The sequence below is a fragment of the Xiphophorus maculatus genome, chromosome 1 (genome assembly GCF_002775205.1).
Source record: "Xiphophorus maculatus strain JP 163 A chromosome 1, X_maculatus-5.0-male, whole genome shotgun sequence".
Lineage (NCBI taxonomy): Eukaryota > Metazoa > Chordata > Actinopteri > Cyprinodontiformes > Poeciliidae > Xiphophorus > Xiphophorus maculatus.
Genome location: NC_036443.1, coordinates 22,584,477 through 22,606,091, shown reverse-complemented (window position 1 = coordinate 22,606,091; position 21,615 = coordinate 22,584,477). Strand labels below are relative to the sequence as shown.

Below are 21,615 nucleotides of genomic sequence, written 5' to 3'. Positions count from 1 at the left end.
ACTGAATTCCTGCACGTCTGAAAACATCCGGGGGGGACACAGGCTTAGGGTGAAGTCACAAAGTGTATATGAAGTGTACTTTCACAAGAGACTGACCCCATAGTCATTGTAAGAGTTGCTATTATCGACTACTTTGGATTTGAAAACTGGCCCACTATTTATTCTCACCTTTTAAAAGGTTGGTTACTAAAGTTAACCCTGTTTTTATTTATTTATTTTTACCTTCTCTGATTTTAAGTCAGCTGGATTTATACTGGAAGTCAGTGAGTCTTGCTGCTTCTCAAGCTAAAGTCGCAATTTCTTTTTTAAAGTCCTGTTTTTGTACACAGAGCTTGCAAAATACATATAATTTTTTTTAAATAACATAAATCTTGATTTTCTGGCACAATCATCCTTTACAATAATATTTGCAGTAGAAGACTGTAAACGTCTGACTGTATTGGACGTCAGACGACCTGATAGACACAGAGTGAAGCTGGAAACATGGGAACTCCTGCTGAAGCACCCCAGATAGTTTTAGAAACAAACAAGTCAATACAGATGAATCAAGATATTTTATCAGACATATGGAGTTGCATATATATCTTGTCCAGCAAAAACTCTTTCTATAGCATCAGATTGGGACTAAGTATCAGAAAACGTCTTTTTCAAAATGCATCAGACAAAAAACTCCTGATCAGGACAAAAGTCTGAAGAAAATGAGAAAGGGAAACTAGAAAGGATTATTAAAACTTTAAAGCATAGTTGGGTTTTTTTAAGTTGTTGTTTGCATTCAGTTTACCTTTAATTTGGGGAACTCATACCAGAACAGAAAGTGATATACAGTATGTGCTATTCAAACAAGGAAATGTGAAGCTTTAACTGTGTGATTCCTTTTCATTTGTATTCTTACTTTGTATTTTATACCAGAAACTCCTAATGAAAATTACCTTGTTTAAATTACTCTAGGACATTTCCATAATAGACTATATCATACATGTATTGTTTTCTGCATTGTCCCGTCCAAAAATTTAAAAAAATACGGTAAATATAAAAAATGTTTGCACAAATGTTTACGACTGTTGTCATGAAGTGGTGTTTGGTAAATAATGACATTTTTAATGCAAAGTTGCACTAAAACTGACATTAAACATCCATTAAAAGTGTCAACTTTGCATTAAAAGTGACGTTATTTACCAAATGATAATTCATGACAGCAGCCATAACCATTCACGAAGACTCCTTTATGTTCATGTGTTATATTACGTTTATGGCAGTATTATGTCAGTCTTATGCACTGACATAAGACGGACATAAGTCAGTCTTCAAATGAAGTGTTGCCGAATTATTTTAAATTCTTTTAAAATATTTGTCTTTTTCTCCTTCTTTTTATGGTTAGCCAATCGGTTCCCACATCCCTATCAAAACATCCTAACTAGGGCTGAAACGATTCCTCGAATGATTCATCGATGAAAATTTACCTGCCTCGAATCTTTGTTAATTTAAGTTTTATTATTTAGCGCACAGTGTTCCGGCCGGAACATTATTTGCATTGCGTGGAGCTCTGACGTCCGCCTCTGAGTTGATGAAAGCTCAATGTTAGCGGCATAATGTCCAATTTTTACATTCGGCCCGTGGGGATTTTATTGATTGATGATAATGCCCGGATTTTCATCGCTTTTGGGGGACCAATAAGCATTCTTAAAATGACTGACGCGATGCCTGAAGTACGGCAGCCTTTCTCCTCCGGGAGCTGTTGGTTAAAAGCGAACGGCGGGAAGAGCGCTGCAGGAGTATTTATACAGGTGAGCGGACAGACTGAACACGGCAGGCGGCTGAATAGTTCTTACGTTCGTTCCCTGGTCTACCGGTCGATTTTCCTCCCTTGACTTACGTTCGTCTGTCCCCTGGTCTATTTCCTCTTCTTCACCCCCATCTTACGTTCGTTCGTTCGCCTTTTCTAAACTACAAGAAAGTACTTGTTAGGGATGCTCAAATATCAAAAATTGGACTGATATTGATATCAGATAGTAAAACTGGTGTTATGCCAGATTTATCAATATTTTATTTTATAAATCAGATTACTCGATTAATTGTAAGAATAATCAATAGATTACTCGATTACTAAAATATTCGTTTACAACAGCCCTAATTCTAACCTAAAAAAGATACTAACAACAACTGATGTGTAAAAAAATACATACAATCCTTTTAATTTCCAATATTTACAGCAAACAGGTTTTTTTGCTCTTCGCATATCTTCCAGAATAAATGTAAGTCTGGGATAAAGTATTACGTTAGAAAATGTAACAATCCACATTCTTTGGATTTGTTTATATTTTTTTCCATTGAATCTTGCCATTAATGGTTTCCCTGTATTAACCACAGCGATGCATTTCCAAGGCTGCAGATAATCCTTTGCTTTGATGCTTGCAAAATGGTGATGCATCAGGCGTGATAACATGAAATCCTGGGTCCATATGGTACTCAGGGCTGAGATGCAGACACACCACACCCCCCGGGTCAAATCTTAGTTTGAGTGAGTGTAATTGATGACATGAGGCAGAAGGCAGACAGTCAGTGGTGTTAATCTTTAGAGAGCTCAGAACTGCTCTCTGACCCTTTAATAAAACCCAATATCTCTGCATAATGACTTTCACTGTTGAGCAAAAGATGAAACCGATAAGAGAAACACGATTTGTAAATCTAACTATGGAGTGTTTAGATAATTGGATTAATAAATAAGTCTTTTATTCAGCAAAATGCAATAACATGCAATACCTTAACAAAAGTATTCACATCCCTTAATATTTTTCTTTGTTTTGTCAGAAACCTTCAACCAGAGGCTTCAATACGATAAAACTAAAATGCATTATTGTGAAGAAAGAAAATACATGGGTTCAAAATGTATTAACAAATAAAAACTCTGGGAGCTGAGGTATATCTTCACTCTGAAATCCTTAAATAAAACCCAAAGCAACAAAAAACCTTCAGATGCAGCATCATATGCAACAGAGATCTCATCAGATGAGCCTAAAATTGAACAATTTGTCAGAAAACTATCAATTCCAACCATGAAAACCATGAAAACTGGTGGCAGTATCATGCTGTGGGGATGACTTTCTTTGTCAGGGTCAGAAAATCTGTTCAGAGTGAATGTGAAGATGAATGTAGCTAAATGCAGCCCAACTCCAGCATGACAAAACATGTAGCCAGAGCTCCAATGACTTAGGAATTTAAATTAAAGCATATTTATGTGCTAGAATGGCCCAGTCAAAGTACAGACTGATTAAGAATCTTTGAAAAAACTTGAAAACTGCTGTTCACGGGCACTCTCTTTTCAACCTGACTGAGTTTGAGCTATTCTGTAAAGCTGAATGGGTGAAGGTTTGTATCGACTCATGGGTGCCAAATACCAACGCACACCACACTTTTCAGATTTTAATTTAAATAAAATGTAAATAGGATGATTTGTTTTCATCTTGCTTTATAATAATCAGCTATTTTGATTTGCTCCACAGAAAATCTCCATAAATCACATCAAAATTTGCAGTTGTTACATGATTTTTCTTTTTTTCTTTTGACATAAATCAAGAGGTAGGCATACTCTAGCAGGGCACTGTATTCTGCATTACAAGTGTTTGTTTACAGTGTGCCCACATGCTTGTTCAAAACAACATCACAGTGAATATTAGAGCATTTCTCTGTTATCCCGCTGGCCTCCAAAATATGCATGTGAACTGGTTGAGACCTGCTGCAGAGAAACAGATTTCTGAAATGCAATTTATTTTAGCACCTGGCTTTTTCTCTCTCTCTCTTTAGGTCTACACAGAAATAATTAAAGCAAACTTAGGATTCAAGGCCAGTGGATATTACAGTGAAACCCTGAGAGCTGTGGTTCCATCCAAGGAATATTTTTACACGCACACCACCACCTACAGACACCAATGACCTGCCACAGAAATCCAGGCAGAGGTTGAGGAAATTCTCCTTTATAGTTACAAAATAAAACATCCTAAAGCTTTAAGTACCACTTTGCTTCTCTGCGCAGTTTTGTATTTCTTCCTCTGTGCAGCAAATATTCAGTCATAATGATTCTCGCCTGAGTTAAGGAGCAAAAACAAGCAATTCAGTTTGTGCAAACTCAATTTAACTAAACTAAATATCCAGACAAATTTATCTTTGTTGGGGGTTTTTTCTGAAGGATGTGTGAAAAGATGAAAACAGTAACATAAACAAACAGCTGTTCCCAGGTTGCTTTGGACACATGAGACATAATTAATCACCATGGGACTCAGACTCATTAATGGCTGCGTGCTGATTAATTGTCCCTGTAGAGCGCTCAGCTGAACATGCAAATATGTGTCAGAAGATCCATTCTGCGACAGAGCCCAGGCTGGGACTTTTTTGTCAAACAACACACACGGGGAGATAACAAGACTCTTGTCAGGAGGCTTACTGTAAAACCTCTTGCTGCTATTTTGAGCTCTGAAGCAGGACTTAAATTTGACGGAGATGCTTAAAAGAAAATAGGGAGGTATCACAGAAACGGAAAATCTTCATGATCTTTATGACGTTTTGTCCTCCTTTTATTTTTATTTGCTTCTTTTTGCTGTGGAGTGTAAAAGCGGGAGCAGGGAAGGAAGAGGGATCAGGAAGAGAGGGGGAAAAAAACCGCTTGTTGAACACAGCGACCTAAAGCCAGGAAAGGTCACTGACTCAGCAGCACTGAGAGGCATCAACGCTGGTCGACTTTCATGACCTACAGCCACCTTCATCAGCTCCCGTATGAGATGGACTCAGAACAGCATTGCCCAAGTCATAAAATCACTCTCAGCGGAGACGATATGGGATCGGAGGAGCCGCTCTCTTCAGAAATGAAATCACGCCATTCCCGCTCTTCATCTGAGTTTTCTGCCTCCACAAATTTAAAAGGGTGATGATGAGACAATGGATGAACAGATGGAGCACTAAGACATTTCACCAGTGATAGCGAGGAAGCGTAAGCGAGCTCATTCTCCTCTGTGAACTGGAGTTACACTTGTGCCTTGTTGCTATGGTAAATATAGTGAAATAGTGTATATAAACCAGTTTCCCTGGCAGTGAGCATGGTGTGATTCATAAAAGAGCACTCTCATATGCCTGTCTTAAAACCTGGGTAACTTCTGTGAGAAATATTTTAAATCAGACTCGGCCTTGTGATTTTCCTCCATCTGTAGCATTTTTTAGAAAAACTGAGGCACTGACATTTCCAGAAAGCCACATATTCTGCTCCAGATGTGCTTGGGGTTGATACTATCATCTGTTTTTAGGAATGCTCCGATCAGGTTTTTAGCTGCCAATTCCGATACCGATCATCCACGAGGCCGATCTCTGCCGATCACCAATCTTTGCCTGGAATGGCTGTTAACTTTTCAGTTTAGGTATAAATGATAGGTTATCTGGCAAAATGGAAAAATTATCTTTCAATAAATTCACCTAATTTAGACATAATAGACATATTTTAATACATATCTAAAAAAAACCATTTTTTAAAATACATGCTGCAGCTTTAAGCAGACGTCCGGTGTGAGAGTTCACTGTCTGGTGGAGGTTGAGCGGCGCTACGTCTGTGAGATATTAGTACCAGTAGTACGCAGCGGCGGTCCAAGAGCGAGAGCAGAACCAGCGTATTACACAGCTCAAAGACTTGAATTATTTTTCGGGTTATTTGTTTAGCTTTCTGATCATGATGCTAATCCGGGTGAGTGTTAGTTGTGCGCTGCTATACCAGTTACCTGGCCACTCCGGATGTTCTTTTTTTCCTGCATTGAACCTCAATATAGCCAAACTCCATCAAGTGCTTGTTTTTGCCTTATTAGATTTGTTGTGTTGATGCATTTTGACGTGCTTCACTCACGACGTCCCCGTTCACTGTCAGAGTGTTATAGTTCCACACGACAGGATTTGTTGCCGCGCGGTGGCAGTGTGAAGGAAAAAGGAGATCAGCTGCACATGCGAAGTGAGATAAATGTGATCAGTTTTGGTGATCGGCAACAAGAGACAGTGATCGGCAATCACCAATCATATACTTTTTCACGGAAATCGTCTGATTATGATCGGTGGCTGATTGATCGGCACACCTCTATCTGTTTTAATGATCAAATTGATAAAATTATAATTGCAATTTTACTTAAACTGTCATTAAAAGTAGGAGTAGGAAAACAAAATTGAAAAACTGTTGACTTGTCCAACAAAAGCGGATGTGCTCAATGAAACTGAGATTGTTTGACTCCCAAAAAGCACAAAATGCCTCATGAAGCTAAATTTAGGCCTCAGCACCAGAAGGCCAGTTGAAATCAAAGTTCTTCTGCCAAATGAATGATCTTTTAGGAGGCTCTGATATTATAAACATGTGAAATTTTGTTTCTAGTATCATCCCTCGGATCAGTCGGGTGTACGACCAGGAAAAACTGAATCTCAACACCATTTGTAGAACAAACCAATGTGAACAAAAAGGCATGACTCAAACCGAAAACAAATATGTTTACCTTCTGGAAACACTTACAAATTAATCAAAAAAGGATAAATAAACACATTCGAGAGACAGCTATGGCCCAACAATATTAGAAAATGTTGCATTGGTGATATTACATGTAAATATTTTGAACATTACATTTGAACGTTACATGCACTGCAGTGAGACTCCATCCAACAAACTGGAAAGTTATGTTAGAATAAGTTAACCCACTTATCCATTTGTGCATTACAAATTGCTCTTTTGTGATACTAATATTGGGCAAACAAAAAATGCAATTATGATATATTTGTAAAATAATAATAATAACAAAATTCATTGGAAAAGAAGAATAAATTACGCAGAGCTCCCTGTTCCTCAACAGTTCTGAATCTCAATCATTTTTAAATATGAGCAAATATAACAGATGATGAGATGTTTTTGCTTAAAATCTACTTTTACAGTATTAAAACTTTATTTCTATGCACAGCAACAGTCCAGGTCAGTTGATTATATTTCCGCACTACAAGTTTGGATCAAAAGTGAATTTAGCATGAAGTCTGAAGAAAAAAAGCTTTTTCTGATATTTCTACCATCAGGTTGTAACCAACTCCATGGATATGTTGCAGTGGAAGGATAAGCATAGCCTCCATAGCAAAGAAAATGTTGTAATCCATATTGATTTTGGTTGTAGCTCTGCATCATTCAATATAGTTTGGAATAACAGCCGACTTGAACGGTGTGTGAAACCGCAGGATGGGAATTACCTTCTGTTGATCTAATCTCACACGCAGTATAAGGCTGATGTTTGGAGAGGTTGGCTCGGGAACGTAGCAAGTTTATAAAACAGAGGAAGAAAAGGAAAGAGGCTTTTATGTCCACTTTTATTCAAATGCCAATTAGGTCAATACTTTGTGACATTTCTGCTCTTTCTCCTCCCATGACAAAACGAATGCTACCCTCCATTAGTGTCCATGTTTCAGACTTTTTTATAATGAAATTAAATCTTTCCTCCTTCACATTTTTCTGCCAACACTGGAAGTGTTAAGATATTATTACAATGTTGTTAGATCATAAAAATATACCACATTCTGTGGTCGGGCTCTTGATAACCAGGTTAAAAGTGTTATATTGTAGAAGAAGATTGAGATTTAGAAACGGAGAAAAATGTTTCGCAAGTAGCAGTTTTCGTCAAAGAAAAGAAATCCAATGAAATGCTGCGTTGCTGAAATATATTAAATATAACTATATTGTAGACACAGTTGACATTTGCAAAAAAAAAAATCACAATGGATTACTGTATACCTAAAAAGTTTTTCTTTTTTCCTCACAGTCACACCTCATTCTACTTATGTTGCATGCATTAATCAAAAATACTATTTAAAACGATCATCTGTTTTCTATCAACAATACTAGTTTAACTTCTTTCAAAAGAAACATCTGTCAGCATGACGGATTTGGTGAAAAAGTATTTGACCGCTTACAGTTTGTTTTTTTCTTTGTCCCTCTTAAACGTTTTAGATAATAACGTATATTTCACTGATGAAAAGTAATGTGATAAATAAAATATGCTGCTTAATTTTTTAATCTTAATTTAATTTATTAATGAAAAAAGCTGCCCAAACCAACCTGGATCAATGTGGAAATGTAATTGCCACTTTAAATTTGGGGTGCGTTCACACCACTTTTGGTCCACTTTAAATGGACCAGAGTTTGCTTCCCCTGTTGGTCTGGATATTTTGTACAGGTGTGAATACAATCAAGTGAATCCTGTGCAGAATGAATAACCGGACCAAGACCCATTTTTTGAGGTGGCCTGAGTCTGATTACAACTGAACTCTGGTGCAGTTTGCTTCTGGTGAACACAGACCGGCTTCATGAGCCATTGTTGATGAGCATCATGGCAAAAATGAGCTATCGCTACTACTGCAGGTACTGAAGTCATACCTGACCCGCCGTTTTCTGCTTAGCTGCTGGCAGCATGTTGAGGGTCGAGGGCTGAAGAGCACCTCGTCTCATTCAGCTTGCAGCATGCATTGCTGACGCCGTTCCAGAATTAGAAATATCACATAGCAAAACGGGCATTGCATGAGCTGCTCTTGACATTCAAAATGGTACTGCAGTTTTAATAACAGCACAAATATGAAAAACAGAAATGCAAAAAGCAGGACTTCCAACGTTTGTTTGTCTGGGTCTGTGATTGGTCTCACGCTCTGTCATTTTTGTCCAATGGGAGCAACGATCGTCACAAGGGCTGTTTGCAAAACAATACAATGTGACAACAAACCTCACCAAATTTTAAAAAAATAAAGTACGGACCAAATAAGCGAACTGGTGTGAATGCACCTTAATAACAGTTTAGAATTTTACCCATGAATGACCTGTTCAAGAACATGTCACAGCATCTCAATCAGATTTAAGATCGGACTTTGATTAGGTCATTCTAAAGCCTACATTTTGTTTTGGGGGTTTCTGACATTCAGGAGTGGGTTTGCTTCTGTGCTTTGAGTTTTTGTCATGTTGCATAACCAAAGAGTGCTTCAGCTAAAGACAGACTGTTCTTCATAAGAATGATGGGCAGGCTGCTTTAGGTTAGTCATTTTTTTCTGTGAGGGACTTTCTAAATCCTTTTTCTAAGCTAGCTGACTGGCAGTGCACAGAATACACGGGGAAGGGGCAGAACCGTGCTAGGCTATGCTCCAAACAGCTTGAGTAACTTCTGTCATTCTGGAAACTTTATGATATTAAATTACAAAGGACTTTAAATGATAGGGATAATAAGATGGGAAATAAATTACAGTTTTGGTACAGTAATTCAATAAAACTTTAACATACCTTAATATTAGAAACACATTTTATCTTCTCTGTATAATGAAGCCTAGGCGCAAATTCAAACTGGAAGACTCTTTTATCCCCACCGGGACCCGTTAATTGAAGCGACCTGCCCACAATCGTCGACCTATCAACGCCGGACCAAGCCACGTCACGTCCAATCACCGACCAAGTCCCAGCTGATAAGGACCTTCATTCATGGCGTCCTTCGCTCTCCAGCCGAGCTCAACCCACCACCACCCCTTCTCCTCCATTCGCCCGGTCCTGAGGCCCGCACCCTTCTTCAACCTCCACCACCAGTGCCGGGCCCCGGGGGATGACGTTCCTAACAGCATCGGGGATGCTCATCTGAAGCCTATCGCTAACGCTGCGATAACCGTTATCCCCAGCCGGGGCCCGAGCGCCAAAGACTTTAAATTCTGTTTGTCAATAAACTCTTCTAATTGTCTTCTCATCTCCGTCTGAGTCTCTCCAGATTGAATGATGCAAGCATTAGCGAAATGCCAAATAGTATTGCACCATTATAATCCAACAGTTTTTGACTGATGTTTTAATATCCACATTTCTTTTTCATTATTATGATAGAAAAACTTGACCGACAAATAAATCTCCAACCTCCAACTCTGGCTATTATGTTAAAATCCTTTCTTTTAATCTATTAGAAGCTCAGTATTCAAATATTATTCATATTTCTTTTAAAACAGCCAGTCTGTGAAATTACTTTTTTTTTATTTCAGGTATTCATTTTTAATAGTAAAACTCTCAGGACTTTCCCAGAAATAAGAAACAGTATTACCCTTTTATTCTCAGTAAGGGATTTTAGCAATTCCTAGACAGATAGAAGTGTGTTATAGTGAAAACTGAAAAGATAATTCATAGACATTTAAGTATTTTAAATAAACAATATAGAAGATTTGTAGGACGAAGGATGTCGTCACCTTCCTAAAATAATGACCTCAGTCTTATTTTTTTTGCCAATAAAAAAAATCCCTTTTGGCGAAACTACTTAGCAGAAGAAGATCCATAAAAGTTGTCTAAATGTTAACTAAAGTAATTCAGTGTGACTGTTGTGTAGTTCTTCCTAAATTGATGCAATATTTCCCTAGGTCCTGAGGTGAAAATACTTTAAATACTTTGCAGCATTTCGGCGTTATTGATATGCGAGTGCTACTGTTCTCTATCTTGTCCAATCTCTTGCTGCAGTATAGCCCTGACTAAGCCAGTTTTTAATACACCCACCACACTGGAGCAGAGCCAGCTGGGTTTCCTTCTGTCTCGGTGGTAGAGCCTCAACATGGGCAACAGATGTGACACTGACACCACAGTGAGATGCTCCATGGTCCACCACCAGCAGGGCTCTTCCTGCGCTGCGTTTGTACAACACACTGAGTCTGTGTGATCTTCCGCTTACAACCCTGCACTCATTAAAAAGGGCAGTCTGGAATCAAAACCTTCACTATCCAGCAGGCATTGTAATGCGGGTGCCACAGCACTGCTACGCTGACATGCTCCAGCACGCCATCTGCAGATTTGTGGTCACATTGAGCAGCGGATGAAATATTAACCAGCCTTCTGCAAACAAAATTAGCTTTTAATTGGAGCAAGTGGTGCTAAAGCAGCACCGCTGAATCATGGCCCTTGTTACAAATCAATCGTGTTGGATTGGATGGCGACTGGAGATGGAACTATCAATCCAGCAGAGATCGGAATCGGCCAATTTTACCTCAGTGATCAACATGTCAAATACTGAAAAGGATAGCCTTTGTTTGTTTAATACACCAGAACTTAAAACTCCCAACATTTGCTGTGTATAAATGTAATTACTAAGAACATGTCATTTTTTAAGAAAAGCACTTAGGCTTAGCATGTCAGCAGAGAAATAAATACTGAACACATATATTTTTAACTGGGATATTGACTTGAAATTTACACATTATTTTGGTAACTGTCAAAGTTATCCAAATGTACAAAGTCACAGATATAAATTAGTTCATACTTTAATTGGGATAATGTAACTGAATGACACAGGGAACAAACGTTTACTGAAATCTATTTACTACATACTTAAAAAGCATTGATGTTACTGACAGATTCAAAATGTCACCTGATTGGAAAAATTAACTGCAAAAGTTGCTCAGCTGTGATTTTGACCCTTTTCTTTTTTCTTTTTTTTTTTTTTTACAAAAAACCGTTTTCAAGCCTGGAAGGTGAATTTCTCTTTCATGCAACCTAATCAAAAGTTTGTCAGATTAATCTCAAAGGAGCAAGTAGCGGTATCAACCAGGAAAAGTCATAATGGTGAATCTCTGAGGCACACTTGTTTCAAGATTCACTGCTGATTAATGTTAGATTATGGAGAACGGGAAGGAAGATCTTGGCACTTCTTTCAGTAAGAATGATAACACTTCAAACAGATGATAGTTCTTGATCTTATAAGTCAAAGGTTTTGCTCATTCATAAAAAGAAGGGGGAGATTGTGTAATACAATACAAGCAAATGATTATTAAAAACCTAATAAAAATACAGATTTTCCCTCTCCAGACTAAAATTGTGTCGGTTTTTACCAAAAACAACAGAACCAATTTGAGTAATTTAACATCCACAAGTCATTACTTCATGAAAAACGAATTAAATATTCCAGGTGCCCTTCTCTCAGCAAGGGTCCTGCTAAAGGCAAAAATAAAAACAGGATGTTGACATGACATAACAAGTTACATATCGGCATCCAGCAGCCACACTCATGAGTCGACAGGTGAAACAGACAAAATCATAAATTTCAACTCAGAAGAGGGACTGACGATGCAACAATGCATCCTGATGAGCATCATCCGAGACGTCAGTCTATTTATTACATAAAAACCGCAACGTCCCGTTGATAACACAGAATTTATCAGCGGTCTTACCTCTTTCATTGTGTTGTAATCAACTGCAGATGGGTGTCGGTCACACAAGAATAGTTATCCAGCTCCTACATGCCGTCAAGCCAGCTGTGTATATCTACCAGCCTGACGAATTTTCACAACGTAATAATAGTCCTCTTCTTATTCCTCTGTAATTGCGAGCCGGTGTGCTTTCCGCGGTACAGCGGTCGTGCTTCAGCAGCTTCACCGGTTTCCACGGGGATCCATCGCGGAGGGGGGGAAACGCAGTTTGGAGGCTGCCGCCGGTGATGCTGCTGCTGCTGCGGCTGCTGCTGCTGCTGCGGCTGCTGCTGCGGCTGCGGCAGCGTTCAGGTCCGTCGAGACGCGGGATGAGAGAGGTGGGGGTGGGGACATCCGAGGGCCCACGACTGAGCGCTCGGCTCCGAAAATGAACTCATCGGAGCCCAGATCTCGGCTGATGAATCATTATGAGTGAGCATCATCAGAGAGGGAGGCAGCACGGGTGCGTGAGCGTGTTATTTATTCTTTCCGTGTGTCAAGAGTGATGCTGCTCATTGTCGATTCAAGAAGAGAGAGAAAGAGATAAACGACTTTAAAGAGGAATTAATTTTGAGAAAGGAAACATAAGTTTTGAACGAGATCGTTGGTTGATCAGTTTACTATCCTGCGACCTTTCTCGTCAAAATCTGTTGCGTCATTCATGCGAGCAATCAAAAATAACTGATTCTCAAAATAATATAGCAAAAAGTGGCTATATTTAATCAAATTTCAATCCCTACAAAACTCTCATCTGTGATAACTCCCCATAAAAATGCAAAAAGCTCTACTTGAAATCATTTCAACATTCATGTTTAACTTCAGTATAGTAAAAGAAAGGCGACCATGGAGAAGCATGTTTTGATAAGGGGCAGTTGCTCAGGGTGGCATTAGAAGGGGGATATATAATTACAATGACTGTTGTGTTACCCTTATGTATTGTATTGTCAGTATTTGTATTTCAAATGTGTGCAAAACTATCTGAAAAAACACAATTTTGTAATTGTGGTGTTTCCATTAAATAAGAAACTCAATTAAAAACACACCTGAATAAGTTTGCTCATGCGATAAGTCATTAAAAACATGCTGTGCCATCATCCTCCAACTACTTCCTGCTACCTCCCACTTCGTGATTTCAGCCGGTGGTAACAGTTGTTGATCATCTGACTCATGTGAAAAAAGTATTTCTCTTGCAGTTTTGTGAAATAAACCAATTTCAATACAACAACTAAAACAACCATTTCATTCTGCGCCAAAACTTTTTAATAGAATTTTTTTTTTCTAAATTGGTGTGTTCCCATTAAGCAAAATAATTTTTTTAATGTTAAATTTCAGAACGATAGCCAGTGAAGCTTTGCTGAACAGGCACTTCCTGTATTAGTTTATGTTTAAATGACTGAATGACTTTATTTGTTTCTGTAACATAGAAATATATCTGCAACTGGGAAAAATTGAAGCATTGCATCCCAGTTTTAAATGGTAGGAATGGATAGTATGATTAAGATGAAGCTTTTTAACGCTTTTCTTTTTGTCTTAAATATTTCACAAAATGATCAGATTTTTTGTCATGTTCTTAGTGTTAACAGAATAGGATAACAGAACTGAATTAAATAGTAAAGAACATTATTTTATGCCCTCATTTTAATATTCTTCAGAAAATTGCTGCAGAACTGATAACTTTGTGCTTGTTAGAGGTACTGCATGTTCCAGGTCTCTTTTTGTTTCTTGTTTTCCCTGACTAGCCTAAATAAAATAAAGGAAAGAAAACCAGCAATATCTAAAAATAAAACTTACAACTTTTTTTGTTGATCTATAAGTTGTGAAATTAAATGTGTTTGATTGTAAATATGCAGGCATACTCAATAAAATAAAATATTGTTGAAAGTGAATTTATTTACATAACTTAATTAAGTGAAACACATTTTGTAGATTATTTACATATAAAATAATGTTTTCGAGCCTTTATATCTGTTAGCTCCACCTACAGCTCATGAAAAGATGACATTTCATTTAGGAGTATTAAAGCCACACTTTTCAGGTATTATTTGTATAACATTGTGAAAACTATATATTCTTCTTCAAATTTCCAACTATGTAGTACATTAAAGCAAAGAAAGGTTTGTGGGGGTAATGTGATAAAATGTGGAAAGGTTGAAGTGGTCGGAACATTTTTTGTATAGGAATTGAGTTAAAGGTATGGATAAAACATAAATCATCCTTGTGATATGCAGTCTCTTCAGATTCCAGGCAAACTCCCAGTTTGGGAACCGCAATAGCTTTTGTCCTCTTTTTGTTATCATCAAAGAAAGTCTGTTCATCTGCTGACGTTCTTTAAACAGATAAAAAGAGGTACGTTAATCTATAAATAGTACTGTCTGTTTGAGCAAACAGAAAAAAGAAGAAGAAGAGGAAAACAGCAAATCACGTGTCTTAATGCCTAAACGTATCCATCACTGGCCAGTGACCCCTCTGCAGCTTAAGTGCTTGAGCAGACCCCCCGTTTAAAAGAATATTTCTACCCACCTTTCCTTCAAATAAAAGCCACTTAAAAATGAAAAGGTCTCTTTTATGCAACCATGAGGTCTCTGCCTCCAGCAGCTGAATAAATATGACTAATCCCCAGGATGAAATCAAGCTGACAATAAAACGCAATCTTTACTCCCCAGAGTAATGCCCATGAGCATGAGCATTAAGGATGGCTGACTGGATAAGACCATGACGAATCTCATCATCTGATCTGTGGTTCAATATCCAAAGGAGGGACAGAGGCAGCCAGTTGTGCAATTTTAAAATGAGTCATTCAGCGGCACCTTTTTCAAAGAGCAGAGGAAAGTTATCTGGCAAGGTGTCTCTGAATAGATGGATGATTTCTATCGCTCTGCTTTCATAGCTTCATTCTGGCATTTTGGATATCACTTCATCAATTTTCTAAACGTGCTGAAGAGTTCTCAAGGGAAGGTCAGTCTGTACCTTTTGTGGGCAAACTGCAAAGAAAATATAAATTTTTAGTCCGAATCCTGGCCGATGGTGACACTTTTAATCATTTTAATGCTTAGAATTGATCAAATTTTGTTGGATTCTGTTTGTCCTCCTGGTTTTTTGAAAGCTGACCACAAGATCTCACTGGGTCATAATACACAAATTATCACCAAACTATAGTTGTATCATGCTGACATTATTACAAAGGGCAGTTTGTCCTGGACGACAAAACAATTTTCAGAGGTGTCTCACGTTTTTCTGGTACTTTTGTTGGACCAGGATTTTGTGTCTTTGATAAAGCTTGAATTGAATATATCAAATAATAAAAAAAAGCTAATGAGAAAATAAAACTTTCCACAAGCACATCTGCTCCTCTTTTATAGCATTCACTCTGCCACTAAGATTGTCTGGTTTCAACTGTAATGTTTCACAGCTTCAGCTGTGCTTACAATATGATTTTTTATGAATTTTGGCAAAAGCAAAAAAAAAGACATTTATTTGTTCATTCTTATTTATTTTTTTAAAATGTATTATGCTAAAAGTGTTTGCTATAATAATTCATCTCACAATAATGGACAATAATTCCGAATTTGTGTGAAATACTGCAACTAAAACTGAAACTGCATAGTTTGCAAAACACAACATTGAGGAGGTTAGCTTTAAGCCACACACAGTGTTTCGTTTGATGGAAAGAAACTTGGGTTTTTTGGGGCTCCTTTTTCCTAAATTTTCCCATTTTTTCGTTTGCTTTGTAAATTTATCTCACTGTCTGTTTAAGCTGATGACTTAAAAAGTGGTCTATTAGATGGCTAAAGTTTGAAATTTTGTGTTCATACCTACGACCCACTTTTAAATTCTCCATAAGCTTATCCGTAGCATTTCTGAAGCCCTCATAGAATAACTGTATGTTTACTAAGATTAAGTTCTGCACACAGATTCAATTTATTGATTAGGTGACTTGGTAAGACAGCTAACTATTTAATCGTGTGTGTTCAGTCCACTAATTGAAATCCAAATGACGTTTATGGTTGTAGTGTAACAAAATATGGAAAAGTATGATACTGATGTTATGCAACACAGTCTGCACCAAAGGAAGAAATCATAACATCAGTGTCATCAACAGAGAGAACGTTTTTAGCCCTTGCCTCTTCTTTCACTTTTTGTACGCACAGTGGCCGTTAATTGATAGGCTGAGTTCAGTCAGATCAGTCCAGTCAGTCAGTGACAATGTCCTTTATGTAACAATTTCCACATACAGCCCTGGCAAACTGAGTACCGATAAAGTATTGATGCTTGCAGTTTTTCAAAGCTGGGAACATATTTTACATAATAAACTGCATGTTGGACTGTGAGGCGGTTAGTAAAACGATGTCAAATGACAAGGGAGTGAATTCTGCTGAAAGGCTTACACCGATCTGCTCTTAATGAGAATACTTCCAGTTGAGCTGGAATTTAAACATGACTATTTATTTAGATTTTCTGTCAGATTTGTCTATGCCCATTTTCCTTCTGGTGTTTTTTTGGATGCACATGCTATCTGGCAAATGCTTTTAGTTGGACTAAACATATTTGCTGATAAAGTGTGGAACAGGGTGTCCCTGATGCAGCCTGCAGCCTGCACTTGATCCAGGCTTCAGGTTATACATCATTACTGCAATATTTAATTAGTATGTTACCTACTACCTGGAGCAGCTGGGTAGACTGGGTCAGTCTGTTATTTGGTCACTAAATTGGTAATGAGGTTTTTTTCCTCATCTTTTATTTTTAATTCATTGTTAGAAAGAATAAATGCTGGTGTAAGTGTTGTTGCTGACATGTTTATACAAATGAAATAAAATTTACATTTAATATATACACTTCAGGAATTAGAAGAAACTTAGAATCCAGATAAATTAATCTAGAGAAACTTCTCATTACCTTAGATCAACATTTAGGACCATCTACTTTATAGAATCAAACATAGAGAACCAACACTTAGTTTTATGCTTCATAAATTATGGAGTACGTATACTCACCTAGCAACCCAGAACAGGAGCTTCAAGTTCATATACTTTATAAACTGTGGAGTACTTATTACTTTATACCAATATTTAGCTAATTATTATCCAGAGTAATTATTATTACTCCAGAACTTATAAATTCTGGAGTACTTAAACTTATAACACGAGCGTCTAGCTTATATATTCAGGAATTAGAACAAATTGAGAAACCAGAGAAACTCCTATTAGCTTAACTAGAAAAACTACTCATTAGATCAACATTAACAGAACAAGAATCCAGAGAAACCCCTACTAGTTTATAAATCACAAACTACTTCTTAAACATGGAGTTATACATTTTTGTTTTCTTTTTTTCTTCTTCTTTTGCCCTTTCGTTTGGTTTATTGTTTTGTTGTATTTCCTTTTAATTCATGTAAAGCACTTTGAATTGCCTTGTTGCTGAAAATGCGCTATATAAATAAAATTACCTTACATTACATTGCTTTACTAAATCTCATATTCATCTAGTAAAGCAACAGGCCATAAGTAGAGATGAACTTAATTTAAATGGGCTACTTTCCATCGTCATGCCAGTTCCACAGTCAGGACTAAGCACAGCCTCCTTTATGCACATGTCTTCTGGAGAATGTGTAAATAGAGTAAGATGGACCAATAATCACAGCCTATTAAACGCAAAATTAGGTTATGACTTATTTAGCAGGCCTGTTCCCTTCTCACTTTGCTCTTAGCAGCTTTAGGCGCAGCTAAAATCACATGCAGACCTTTTAGCAAAACGTTTCAGGAGCTCTTTAAATGGTACGGCTGTGGCTAAAGAAAATGCTCTGTAGCAAGCAAAATGAATCGCTGATAATAATCCAACCTTTTTGTAAGTACTCTCTAGTATGTAATGAGAATATCATCATGGCCGAGTAAGTGTTTGGAACAGAGTTTTCATTAAAACGTGGCTATTGATCATGTTCTAGATGGCGAAATAATTAAATGTGGTTGGATTACGGAGTCATAATGTAACTTGAGAGTCTCTGATCGATTCATATTCAATTATGAAACAAAATGTCACTTCCATGTCTGGCCCTCAGCATTTATATAAATACTTTAATATCTATTCATGCATGCTGAGGTGTCCTGACTGACCCTGCCTGAACTTGTGGCAGAAAATATATCAGTTACCCACTAGGTAGTAAATTATGTGTTAAAATTCTTGACACATGCCCACATCTACTAAAGGACGATAATTTATTTGAAAATAAATTTTACTCGTAAATTTGTCAATTTACAAGTTACGTGTAACCTGATTTCAAGGAGATCATGCCCAGCACCATGCGTGACTGGGCTCTTCCTGTGGAGGACTGGCATGCAACTGCAAACTGCTCCTGCCCCCGAGATATCACGCCAATTATTCGTCTCTGTGGGGGAAACCTATTTGTGGAAGATCCTCTGAAAATAAGAGAGGGGAGTCGCAGCCTCTCCACATATTTCTGCTTTCTGAATGGACAGTTTACGCAGACACGTGTCACCGCTCGCTGTTACCCCGCAGGGCTATCTAACTGTGGCTGTGGCAAGATAGTGACGTTGCAGTCGCCACACAAGTGCAGGCATTTGGATCTGTTCACACCCCTGTTGGGACAGCTCAGTCCCGCTGTGCAACCCTGTATCTCTATTTTTGAGAGTTTACAGATCTGTACATCTTGCCCAAAGCTCTGACGAGATAAATCCCAACCTTTGTCTTCCCTGGATGGCACAAAAAGCACATCCATGGTTTCATTTTTATCCAGACTGAAATTACAAGGAAAGATATACTTGTCAAATTGCTTCACAAAATGTAGAAGATGTTATAGTGATGTCCTGTTTTCCATCTCTTCGCAAGTCATGTCATTTTTAGAATAACTATTTTTCCCTAAGAGATGACTCAGTAATCGCCTCCATGGAATTGAGAGAATCATCAAATTTCTTACTGTAACATCAATCAATCAATCAAATTTTATTTGCATAGCACCTTTCAGCAACAAGGCATTTCAAAGTGCTTTACATCATAAAAACACAAAAATACAAAGTCATATGACACAGTGAACAATTGAAACATTTCATTCTGCTGTCGTTACACATCAGAAACTTAATTAATGTTTCATTAATTATGTTTCACAGTCAACTCTGTACAGGTGGGTTTTTAGTCTAGATTTAAAGGCACTCAGGGTTTCAGATATTTTGCAGTTTTCTGGAAGTTTGTAATATTAGATGCATGTATTTCAAATATTTCACAGTCAACCATGTTTGTAACTCCAAAGATTTGCTATTTTCAACTAGAAATTGTGGCTGGAAATCCAGCCTTACCAGTGAAAAGTGCAACATATTCACTTTGAGAGCTGTGTTCTTTTAGAAGATCAAAACAGCTGCATGAAAAACTGTTTTGTGGACATTTCAGGTCTGAGGAAACTGGCTAATACAAGTAAGTGGCTTTCAAAAGTGTGGAGGCGATTTATGATTTGAACATATTAAACTCTGTTCAGAACCATCAGTGATGTTCGTGTGTTTTAAGAAGAAGTGGCGCAAATAAAATTTAAATAAATAAATCCAGATGTTTCTGGTCCAGTATTGGAACTGCTGGGTTTGTTCAGTGGAATCAAAAGTACAATATTTAAAATCATTCCCTTTCTCATTAGATGTCAGCATCTAATATTTTCTGTTTCTTTTTTATATTATATTTTTATTCCATATTTTTAATTAGTAACACTTTATTTGAAGGGGTGTGTATAAGAAACACATGACAGATCTGTCTTATCTGTCATGTCTGTCAGATAAGACAGACATGACTATTTGTCATGTCTGTCTATCTGTCAGATCTGTCAGATAGACATGACTATTTATCTGTCGCTCTTTTGACTATAGACAGATAGTCATGTCTATCTATCTGTAGTCATGTCTATAGACAGTAAACTCTTTCATGTTTACTGTCTTAAACATGAAAGAGTCTTCATGAATATTTATGACTGTTGTCATGAAGTGTCATTAGATAAATAATGACACTTTTAATGCAAGTTTTAATTCAACTTTGCAATAAAAATATTATTTACCAAATGACTCTTTAAGACAACAGTTATAAACATTCATGACAACTCCTTCATGTTCATAATAACGCTGTCAGTCTTATGCACAACCCTTCAAATAAAGTGTTACCTTTTAATTTTATACTTACTAATTCAATTATTTCTTTTATTTTTTTTAAACAGAAAACTGAAGATGTGGTAAATATCATCTGCATTACACAGAGGGGAATAAGGGGCAGCTGACAGGGGCACGTTAGGTGGGCGATTGACATTTTGTCGTACAGTTGCTGAATGGTAATCAATGACCACTCATGAATGGAGGAAAGAGCAATGAGAGAGACAGAGAATAAGAGGGCCAGTGGGGTGTTAGATGAATATGTGAAAGAGAAACTGGGAAAATTGAACATTTAGAAAGACTTAGACAGTAGCATGTGAGGGGAAAGTGGGAGAAAATTAGAGGAATGGATCATGAGATGGAAATTAGAGTGTGGTTACAGAAGTAACTGCTTAACAGAGGAGGCACCAAAAAGGGTGAGCATGCAGATTGGTAAAGCTGAAGAGCTTGCACCTCCTCTCACATCAAAGACTTACACTAATTAAACGTCTTTTGTTTGGGACAGAAACACAAATGGCACTTGTTTTTCACTTCACATATAAATTCACATTTACAAAAACTAAAAGTAACATTTTCCACAAACAATGCAGAGGTAGAGCATGTTAAGCCCTACAGTAAACTTGCTCAGCTGTCGCTCTTTTGAGAAAATTATAAATAAGACACAGTGTATGCTTTGTGGATCTGTAAACATGCGCACAGCTACACTGCAGATGGCTCATAAAGCAAACTCCCATATCTACTGCCTGAATTCATGTTTCAAACATGAAAATAAAGAAACAGGAAGTGGTAAAAGAAATTGCTGTCAGAGTAGCTGAGCTCGGTTTTCTACCAGTGAGAAACCAATCTACGGAGGGCACAGTAATTTCCAATCTATGAAAATGAGCCACAAAAGATGCATGAGCCATACGTACTGGATAAATAACAGCACATAAACCCCAATGTCAAGGACATAATTTCTGTTACAGATTTGGTTTATAGAATATTCAGGGGACTATAAAGGATTGGTTGCTGACAGTAGAAGGCCATTCTGCACTTGAACTTTAAAATGGGGCCGCCTTGACGTACATCAGATTAATGCACATGCGCACAAGTTCAAGCAGACTGCAGTTTTAACATCACGATGCTCAGCTATGGAGCAACTCTCAAGCTCTTTGACTATCAACCCTCTAAACACCAAACGTATTTCTTAAATTTAATGTTTCACGATATGTTTTCATTTATTATTTTAGATTTAAAATAAAGAAATGCAGATTGA

At 37.4% G+C, this 21,615-nt stretch overlaps 1 protein-coding gene across 3 annotated transcripts in view; it reads right to left on the bottom strand.

Moving 5' to 3' along the window:
- Window positions 1–12,640, bottom strand: part of LOC102220789 (disks large-associated protein 4-like) — a 99,098-nt gene extending 86,458 nt beyond the window's left edge. For 2 of the 3 annotated variants that reach the window (XM_023336058.1, XM_014469767.2), the window contains exon 1: window positions 12,211–12,640. The gene's annotated coding sequence lies outside the window, so the exon portion shown is untranslated. The remainder of the gene's footprint in view (window positions 1–12,210) is intronic. The other variant, XM_023336063.1, reaches the window with a different exon arrangement.
- Between the last annotated feature and the right edge of the window lie 8,975 nt (window positions 12,641–21,615).